We start from the raw sequence: 9,971 nt of genomic DNA, 5'->3' as shown, positions 1-9,971 counted from the left end.
TAACCAATGTCATAAAACAGCATGTGTACTACTGTTTCATGAGAAACTATTTGTTCTGTAAGCCTTCACCTGAAGTACAATAAAATATTAAAAAATAATAATAATAATAATACTGCCCCAAATTAGATTTTCTGCTTGTTCACGTTTTCTCTAGTGTTCCAAAAGCTTAGTGGGCCTGTGTGGGTGCTCATCGCTCAGAGCCACAACTATGGTAGGGAATGGGCTGCCTGTACCTCTTGTGTTAAGTGGCCACTGGCCACTTGCTCCTTGGGTAGGCCAGCTTGATTTGCAGGTGCAGGATTAAGGAGCAGTATGTCATGAACTTGACTAAATGATTCTCTTAACCAGTGTCAGCCCATTGAACTGACTCTTCAATTTTAGCTGTTCCATTGGCCAAACGGCTTACTCGGCTCTTCAGAGGCCTATTACTTGATCTGAAAACATTGACAACATATCTGCCTCCAATCTGACTTTAAGCCTGTTATAGATAACAGACTTTCTCTGGATGACGTGACACATCTTGGTTGTACTGGAGAAACATCAGTTACATCTATGTCTTGGCTGGTATCAGAATTGGAAGTATGCCAACTTTCACCTCATTGCTGATAGACTCCTTAATTAACCTGCTAAACTTGGTGCACAATTCACTGTTGTTCTAGAAATGAGATGCATAATATATACACTTTTACTTCCACTACAGCTTTTTTATTTGCTCAGTTATTAGATAGTCATATTCTTTTGGGTTGTACATAAAGCCTTCTCAAAAGAAGCAAAGATTTGAGAAACACGCAGTGGGGCTTGGTTTCTTTGACAAAGCTTGCTGCTGCTGCATTTACCCTGGATAATTGAGTTCTTCTTCCCCCTAATACTTAGATACATCAACTCACTTAATCTAAAGTGTCTCCTTTTCTTGTAAAATGTCTGCATTCTCATAAACTACTATTTGTAGAAGAAAAGGCTGGAGCAGCCCCTTTGGGGGTTTTCCTATTATGGCATCCTATACAGTGAGAGTGGGGGCTATGCCTTTTCATGCTTCTTGGACTATGCATATGCATGCTTGAAATAAATTTGCTGCTGTGTTTGTACTGCATGCCTTGCACGTAGTGCCCCAAATTGCTACTCTTTGGGAGACTAAGCCAAGGACGTTGTGTTCCATTTTCTTGATGAAATGCAGATTTCCCATTGAAGCTAATCAACCTTCATTTCAAAAGGTTGACAAGGCAGATACTTAATCCAGTTGGTTAAATTTATGGTACTGAAAAGAGTCCATTCCAAGAATATTCTCTGATTCTAAAGGTATAGGATTTTTATTTGATTGTGAATTAAATTACATTTTCATTCACTTTGAGTCCTTCGTTCTCAATTTTGTGTCCCTCAAAGAGAGACAAACTTGTTGACAATCACATTGGTCTCCATAACATTCTGTCCCCGATTGGAAAGATCTACAGTCTTTCTGTTACGTTGCCAACAGATGTTTTTTTAATACCAGTTGATAAATCGGAGATTTTTGCACGTGGGGGCCGAGTATCTTTCTAGTCAGGCAGGGAAACTAGCATACTTTGAATTACTAACCATGTGCCAGGGACTGTGCTGGATTTTACCATGTACAAAATTGTTTTCTAGCAACTCTGTGATGTGAGTCGTATTGTCCCCATTTCACAGATAAGGGTATCCAGACTCAGAGACTGCTAAGCTGTCTGCCAAAAACACACAGATAGTAAGTGAAAAGGTCAGCATTCAAATCCAAGCTTGTCTTTCTCTAAAGCAGTTGCTTATTCTACCAAGTTCTTCTTAAAAAAAATCCTTATTGGTATGGGCCGGCCAACAGCATTTAGAATATCAAGGAGAAAAAAATTCTTGCCTGCCTACCCCAGATGTGACCTCAGAATCCCTCTCAGCACAGCATCCAAGTAATCACTACCAATCAGTTAGTATGCAAGCTGAAAGTTATTTGCCATCTCTGTCTCTACAGTTGCCCTAAAGAGTGGAAGTGTGAACTCTGTCACTAGACCATGTGAATCATTACTCCTCTCTACCAGAGAGGTATCTCTAATGAAGAAGGAATGTTAACATAGAGATCTAAGGTGAAGTCCCATTGACCTGGAGAGGAAAGATGGTGTCATCAGAAGGCAATAGTGACAGAAACATCTAATATACACAATAAAGTCCTATTTATCATTCAGCCAGGTGTGAGTTCCTTCTGGCAAAAGTTTCATTATACCCAGAAGGGTATAGCAACCAGATTTCTCTCTCAGTCTAACTCTTTTTCAGGTTCCTTCAAACATGATATATAATAATCTCTCTAAATGATTCATACATGATCCCATACTTCTTCTCACAAAATTTGCCTGCTCTTCTTAACATCATTTTATTTTTGGCCACCCACCGAGAATCCATTTTCTGTTTTCTAGATAACTTCAGCATCTCCTCCCTCCCCCCAACCCAGCAACTTCAGCATCCTAGTGAAACATCTTCTGCATCAGGCCTCCACTAGCACAGCAAAATTTCTCCAGGGGTCAGATGTCCTCAGCTGTGGGTGGTATATATGGTTTGGGTCCCAGGGTCAAACAGCATGGCTTGCAGATAATATGAATAGATAAAAACATACAAGCCTTTCTCCTTGACGCACACACACTTTTAGGACACTTGACAGACTATATATGTGTAACGGAAGGCTTCTTTGCTATTTACAACCCAGCCTGCTTCTAGGCAGGGTTATTATTATCAACAGCAAGGCCTGAGTTTTTAGTCTAGAATGGATTTGGTTATGTAAAGTTGAGCATACGTCCCTGGAGCCAAGCAGAATTACTTTGCGTAATAGAGGGGAAAGAAATTTGAAGTTTCTGGGACAAGAAAAGATCCAGGAGTAAGTATTAGCCAAAGGGCAGGTGTGCATTAAACCCATTGCCATTGAGTCAATTTCGAGTCATGGCAGTCCCATATGTTAGAAAGTAGAGCTGCTCTGTGGGGCTTTCTTGAATGTAATCTTTATGGAAGCAGATTGCCAGACCTTTCTTCCATGGTGTTGCTGGATGGGTTTGAACCACCAACCTTTAGGTTAGTAGATGAGTGCAAACCATTTCCGCCACCTAGGGACCTCAGTTGTACATTAGATGCTGAGAAATCCCTGGTATTGGCATGACTAAGAAATTGGAGGTACAGGCTTGTCTAATGAGAACATTTAAGAGGTTTGTGTGAGGTGACATATGTAAAACTCCTCATCTTAGTCATCAATCCTCCCCCGGACTAGGAGCTCCTCCGCACAGGGACCCCGGGTCGAAGGATGCGCTCTGCTCCCAGCACTGCTTTCTTGGTGGTACGAGGTCCCCCATTCTCTGCTTGCTTCCCTTTTCTTTTATCTCTTGTAAGATAAAAGGTGGTGCAGGCTACACTCTAGGGAAATTCCCTTTACATTGGATCAGGGATGCGACCTTAGTAAGGGTGTTATACAATCCCACCCTAATCCTCTTTAACATAAAATCACAGTCACGAAATGGAGGACAACCACAAAATACTGGGAATCATGGCCCAGCCAAATTCATACACATATTTCTGGGGGGACATAATTCAATCTGTGATACTCCTTCTCCATCACTTGCTAAGGTCCGTCCCTATTTTTGGGTGATTAGATTCCTTTGGTGGATCTTAGAGAGGTGCAAAGTTCTACATCCAGGGTGAGTGAAGCAAAAATAGTGGAACAGGCTTATGTGCAGGAGCTGGGGGAACTGGGGGCCTATATTGACTTAAGAGAGACCTTTTAGAGTTCTGTGTAGGATTATTTGAATCAGAGTATTTACACTATCAAGTACAGTCTTTCCCAACTCTGAGTTCCTTGTCTGAAGTATAGAACGCAGGAAATGATTTGAGGTACTATTTTCTCTATTCTCTCAAGGTTGGAACATAGCTAGATGCATAGGATAAGAACTAATTTATTGCATACAGTGGATGTTTTAGTGCCGGGTTGGCGAACTATGACTGGCGCCAAATCCACCACACTGCTTATTTTGTAAAATTTTGTAGGAACACAGACACTCCCATTTATTTACATAGTGCCTATGGCTGCTTTCATGCTGTAAGGGTAGTGTTGAGTAGTTGGAACAGATACCATATGACTCACAAAACCTAAAATATGTCCTGTCTATCCCTTTACTAATAAGTTCATTGACTCTTGCTGTAGAGCCTTGTGTCTTTACTGTCTTAATTCTTTAGGTTATCCCTGTTGAGAAAGGCACCTTAGATTAAGTCACCAACTTAGAATTGAGTCAAGAGTGCCAAACTCTCAGATACACACTGTCAAGGAGTAGAGATTACTGGTAACTGCACAGACTACAATGACCTTAGCAAAGACTGTAGTTGAGACTCAGTCATATCTGGAAGAATGTAGACTAAAAAGAGGAAAACGCCATCGTTTCAGCTTTGAGAGGATGCCGGTCGGTTTATACCATGGTCTGTGAGCTTAAAACCAGTCTGGAAAAAGTTCCCATGAAAGAGTCAGTCATGGTCACGGATTTATCAAAGCTGAGGGGGAAACTCAAATATACATGTGGTCTCCTTTCTCAGAAAGATAGGGTTCTCCTAAATTTAGACACTTGTGGTGTTGGTGGCAGCCCCAAGCGTTAGTTTACTTGAGACCTTCTTTTTACCTGTGCTGCATATTCAAAAGTTTTGTTTTTTCCTATTGGAGTCTTTGTCCCTGGCAAAGATGAGAGTTGGGTGTGGGCTCTGTTTAGAGATACAGCCTCTTCGGGACTTTGTGGGCAGATATTTGTTAGTGCTGTCCTCAGCCCCACCACGGGCCTTCCCCGTGGCCTAGCTTAAAAAAAACAAAAACATTGCCAATGAGTCGATTCTGACTCATAGCGACCCTGTAGGACGGACAAGAACTGCCCTATAGGGCTCCCAAGGCTGTAAATCTTTACTCAGATCGCCATGTCTTTTCTCCTGCTGAGCCCCTGGTGGGTGCAAACCACCGACCTTTTAGTTAGCAACCAAGCACTTAATCACTGCGCTACCAGGGCTCCTTTGTGGTCTAGCTTAGTCCAAAGAAATCTGTCTTTTAAGAAGATTTTTGGAGCCCTGGTTTGGACAGTGGTTAAGCTGCTAACCAAAATGTCAGCAGTTTGAATCCACCAGCCACTCCTTGGAAACCCTACGGGGCAGTTCTACTCTGTCCTATAAGGTCGCTATGAGTCAGAATCAACTCCATGGCAAGGGGTTTTTAAGAAGGTTTTTGCCCTTACCCTGACATCCCTTTTAGGCAGAACATTATCCTTGGAAAACTCCTAAACATAAGCTGAGATTTCTGAAGTCTGTGCCCCTAAGCACACCTGCCCTACAATTCTCATTTATCCTCTGCTTTTGGGTGTCACAGGCCTTGAGTAACATTTTTTTTTTTCTGCCATAATGTTTTTTTTGTAGTAGTGGAATTTGCCTCTAGTGTTTTATTTCCCTCATTATTTCCCCTACTCCTTTTATAAAGATTCAGCGAAAATTTTAAGAGTTTAATCTTCTTGTTTAGTTAACTCCTTTCTTTCTCTACCACATGCAAGGCTAGTGGTATTCACTGGACTAAGTGCTCTTCTCTTTTTAATCTTTTAGATTTCTGGCCTACCCAGGAATGATACTCAAGTATTTAACATCAGTATGGCACAGCCACCCACCAATCAAAAGAGATGTTGACTATAAATAAGGCATATGAACATGTTGGTACATACTGGTGTACTCTAGCTGAATATCAGCTCAGCCCCAGGCATTGGCTTTTTAAGAATTTATGCTAGTATATTTTTTCTTGAGGTTCCCTGTAGTGAGACATGCAAGGTGAGTGATTTTTGGTCAAGAAGATCATCTATTGTTCCAGAAAATCCTCTTTGACTTCACAACACTGAGTTAGTTAACCCCACCCAGGAAGTATTATCACAATAAACCAATATCTAAATGAACAGTGACTTATTGGAGCCCTGGTGATGAAGTGGTTAAGATCTCAGGCTGCTAACCAAAAGGTCAGCAGTTTGAATCCACCAGCCACTCCTTGGAAACCCCACGGGGCCATTCTACTCTGTCCTATAGGGTCGCTATGAGTTGGAATCAACTCGATGGCACACAACAACAAAGTCATCGTTAATATATTTTATGGTTTCACACATTTCTTGAGCTTATTCCTTTGGCAATAACTCCATCGCCACAGTGGCGTGCTGGGGCCGGCTTCACAGGCTCACAAGAGCTGATTATGCTCATCTCTCCCCAACTCCACGTTCAGTGACATCACATTAAAATCAGCCGTGGAGGGAGGATTCATGTCATGGAAATTGGCAAATGCTATAAATAAGGTTATTGTATTTTCACTGAAAGCATGTTGTATTTGTTAAACATATACCACCACACCGTTACATCCCCATCTACAATTATGAAGTCACTGACCCCAAACATGCTGTGAGTATCTTATGCTGGTCTTTCTTTATTAAAATTGTCCAGTGCTTTTCTGAAATCTTTTGTATAGCTATTCCAACTTTTAAAAAATGGTTCTTCAATTGTTCCAGCAAGTATAGACTATCTTCAGCTTTAAAAGGAACACTTTGCTGGATCCAGACTCTCATTAGGGAAGTACTTCAGGTAACTGGCTGAACTCTTAATTCTTTTGCTCTATGGAGTTTCTTTGGACTGGAGCAGCCCTTTTGGATCTCGAACAAGTAATACATTCCTTCTTTTTTAATCACCTCTTTTTGAGCCATTTGATCCATTAACATACCTTTATCCCTTTCATATCTGTGTATTTGTCCCCAAGATTTTAGTTTCACTTTCAGGTGAGTGTAGGAAGTCCTCTAAGATCTCCTAAGGGAAACTTTTTCTTCTTTCTCTCACAGCTCCTGATATGATAGTAAGATAAAGCATATTTTAAAAGCAAATGCAGTCTTTTTGCTGTGCAAACTTGATTCCTTGGGGCAATTCCAGACACAGTTCTTTTTAGCCTTTGAGTTTGTATAATCACTGAGATTTTTTTTTCAGCTCCTTAACCCAAGAAGATATTATATCCATTGTAAAAGAAGGATTCACATTCTTTTTTTTTTTTTTTTTTTAATATCCATTAATAAAATCCACGATTCTTCTGTGGGTGAAGCTAAAGTCTGAGTCTTTAATACCTAAAGCCATGGTCAAAACCTATGTAATTCATAAATCTGGGCCCAACCTGATTATCATGACAAAAGCGATAACCGTTGGAAACTCGTGGTAATGCCACATCATCCATGAGGTCAGCCTCCCCACTTCTCATACTCAGCATGGAATACAATTCAAAACAACATGAATGAACAGATTTATTGGCTGCACCTTCCCCTCTTTTCTCCTAGTTTTCTATCAGGTTTAAGCTCAAATATCACATGTATGAAGAGTTCTCTGACTCCCCCCGGCAGAGTGCGTGGTCTTTACTCTGTACATGGTTCATTCTTTTTTATTACACTTGTATTATACTATAATTATTTCTTCCATTATTTTATCACACTAAGACATAATTTCCTTGGGCGAAGATGCCTTTATTCTTCTTTATATGCCTTGTGCATAGTTGGAACTTGATAATGTCTCTTTAATGATAGAATGCTACATTTGTTCTAAGGTTTATAAAGTTAATATAAAAAATTAAGAGGTGTCATAGTAAACTCAAGCCATTGGATACATTTTTTTTCCATTGAAAGCTATTGTTCCTTTATCCTGACTCAGTAGTAGAGCAAATTATGGGTGATTATTCAACCATGGACATGAATCCTCTAGTTTTCTTGTCTCACAGTCGCTAAGGAGCCAAAAGTCTATGTTGAGCATTTACAACCCAGGATATGATGGTAGGAAGATGAAGAGTAGTGGCATCTTGCTTGGGTGGTCCAGTGACTTAGCCTAATTGGCTGGTACACCATATTTTATGGCCTAATGAAGTGAGCCCAGAATTTGAAGTCAGAAAATCTGGATTTCCACTCTTGGCTGTGCCAGTTAACACCTATATGACCTTAAAACCCAAAAACCTTCTGCTGTTGAGTCAATTCCAACTCATAGCTACCCTATAGCACAGAGTAGAACTGCCCCATAAAGTTTCCAAGGAGTGGCTGGTGGATTCGAACTGCCGACCTTTTGGTTAGCAGCCAGACTCTTAACCACTGCACCCTCAGGGATCTTGGTGAGCCTCTGCTTCCTTATCCATAAAATGGGCTTAATAATACCCATATCCAAGAGTTGATTTTAGGATCATATTGTGTCTTAGTTATCTAGTGCTGCTATAATAGAAATACCACAAGTGGATGGCTTCGATAAACAAATTTATTCTCTCACACTTTAGGAAGCTAGAAGTCCAAATTCAGGGTGCCAGCTCCAGGGGAAGGCTTTCTCTCTCTGCTCTGGGGGAAGGTCCTTGTCATTAATCTTTCACTGGTCTAGGAGCTTCTCAGCACAGGGACCCTGGATCCAGAGGATGTGCTCCACTCCCGGAGCTTCTTTCTTGGTGGCATGAGATCCCTATCTTTCTGCTTGCTTCTCTCTCCTTTTATCTCTTGTGATGTAAAAGGTGGTATAGGTCACATCCCAGGGAAACTCCCCTTACATAGGATCAGGGCTGTGACCTCAGTAAGGGTATTGCATCCCACCCTAATCCTCTTTAACATAACCTAATCTTGCCTCATTAACCACAGGCAGAGATTAGGATTTACAACACACAGGAAAATTACATCAGATCACAAAATGGAAGAAAACCACACAATACTGAGAATCATGGCCTAGCAAAGTTGACACATATTTTAGGGGGACACAGTTCAATCCATGATACCTTGTAAGCATTTCTTTCATAGAAATCAGTGTTTTTATGTGAGTTAGTGTTGCTAGACTTAGCTTGAGTTAACTGTGGAACTAGACCCTAGTGAGCAATAGACTAACCCAGTATAATTATGAACCAACTGCCATTTCCTGTCTGACAATTCAGGATATTCATCTTTCTCATCACAAAAAGATTTGAGCCTGAAAATGGCCATGCTTCATGAGTTTTTTTCTTTTTTGAAAGTTTGAACTGATGCAATTCTACCAGCTCCTCTGCCTCTAAGTCAGACCACACAGGCTTTTTTTTTTTCTTTCTTTCTTCTTCAAGTCTCTCTTAAAGAAAATACTTCAATCTCTCTCTTGTGGTTGTATAACTCAGAAATGTCTAAAGCTATAAACTTCAAACTTGGCAAGGTTGTCGTTCTCACTAAGAAAGAAAAATCAGGGAAAATTTGAAGGAGAAACATTTCACTTTTTTTTTTCTTTTCAGTAAGTGAAATTTAAAAAATAATGTGGAGTTGTTATTTATGTGTTTTCCTTTTCTTTGCAAATAACATCATTTATTGCCTAAGGATATTTCGATATTATCATCCTATTGAAAATAAGATAGAGACATATTCTAATCAAGGATGGTATATAAGTAAGCAAGAAGCACTTCCATCTTCTCTAGGAATAAATTTGTAATTTGTTCTTAGGTTTCAAAATGAAGCAATATTATAGTAAGTAAAAGAGGTGATGGTATCCACCATACCTCCCTACCCTTAGGCCTTCCCTATTTTTAGCACAAATGAAATTCTAACTTCAGTGCTTCTTTTGCCTAAACACCTTTACTTCTTGTGAAAAGACAAATGGTGGTTATTAGCCAGGAACCCTTCTGAATGAATAAAGAATCTGAAAAGAGTTTTTGAAGAGAGTTGGAGGAGGTTGTATATATGAGCAGGGCATGTGAGATTAGTAAAAAGAGGCTCAGGAGGTAGAAAAAAGAAGATGAAGCAATTACCATTTAATTGACTTATTTTGTATGTAAGCAAAGAGTCATACTTAACTGGAATTCATTAACATGGAATGGGGATTGCAGAGGGAACACCATAAAAATATAAGAGACAAAGGAGCAGTAAGAGCCTGGGTCACCAGAAGGGCAGGACAGAGCAATATGGGAATGCTGAGAGCAGAGAACTTGCATC

This window comes from Trichechus manatus, unplaced genomic scaffold (assembly GCF_000243295.1).
Source record: "Trichechus manatus latirostris isolate Lorelei unplaced genomic scaffold, TriManLat1.0 scaffold00021, whole genome shotgun sequence".
Lineage (NCBI taxonomy): Eukaryota > Metazoa > Chordata > Mammalia > Sirenia > Trichechidae > Trichechus > Trichechus manatus.
The sequence above is the reverse complement of the archived record's forward strand: the minus strand, read 5'-3'. Positions refer to the sequence as shown.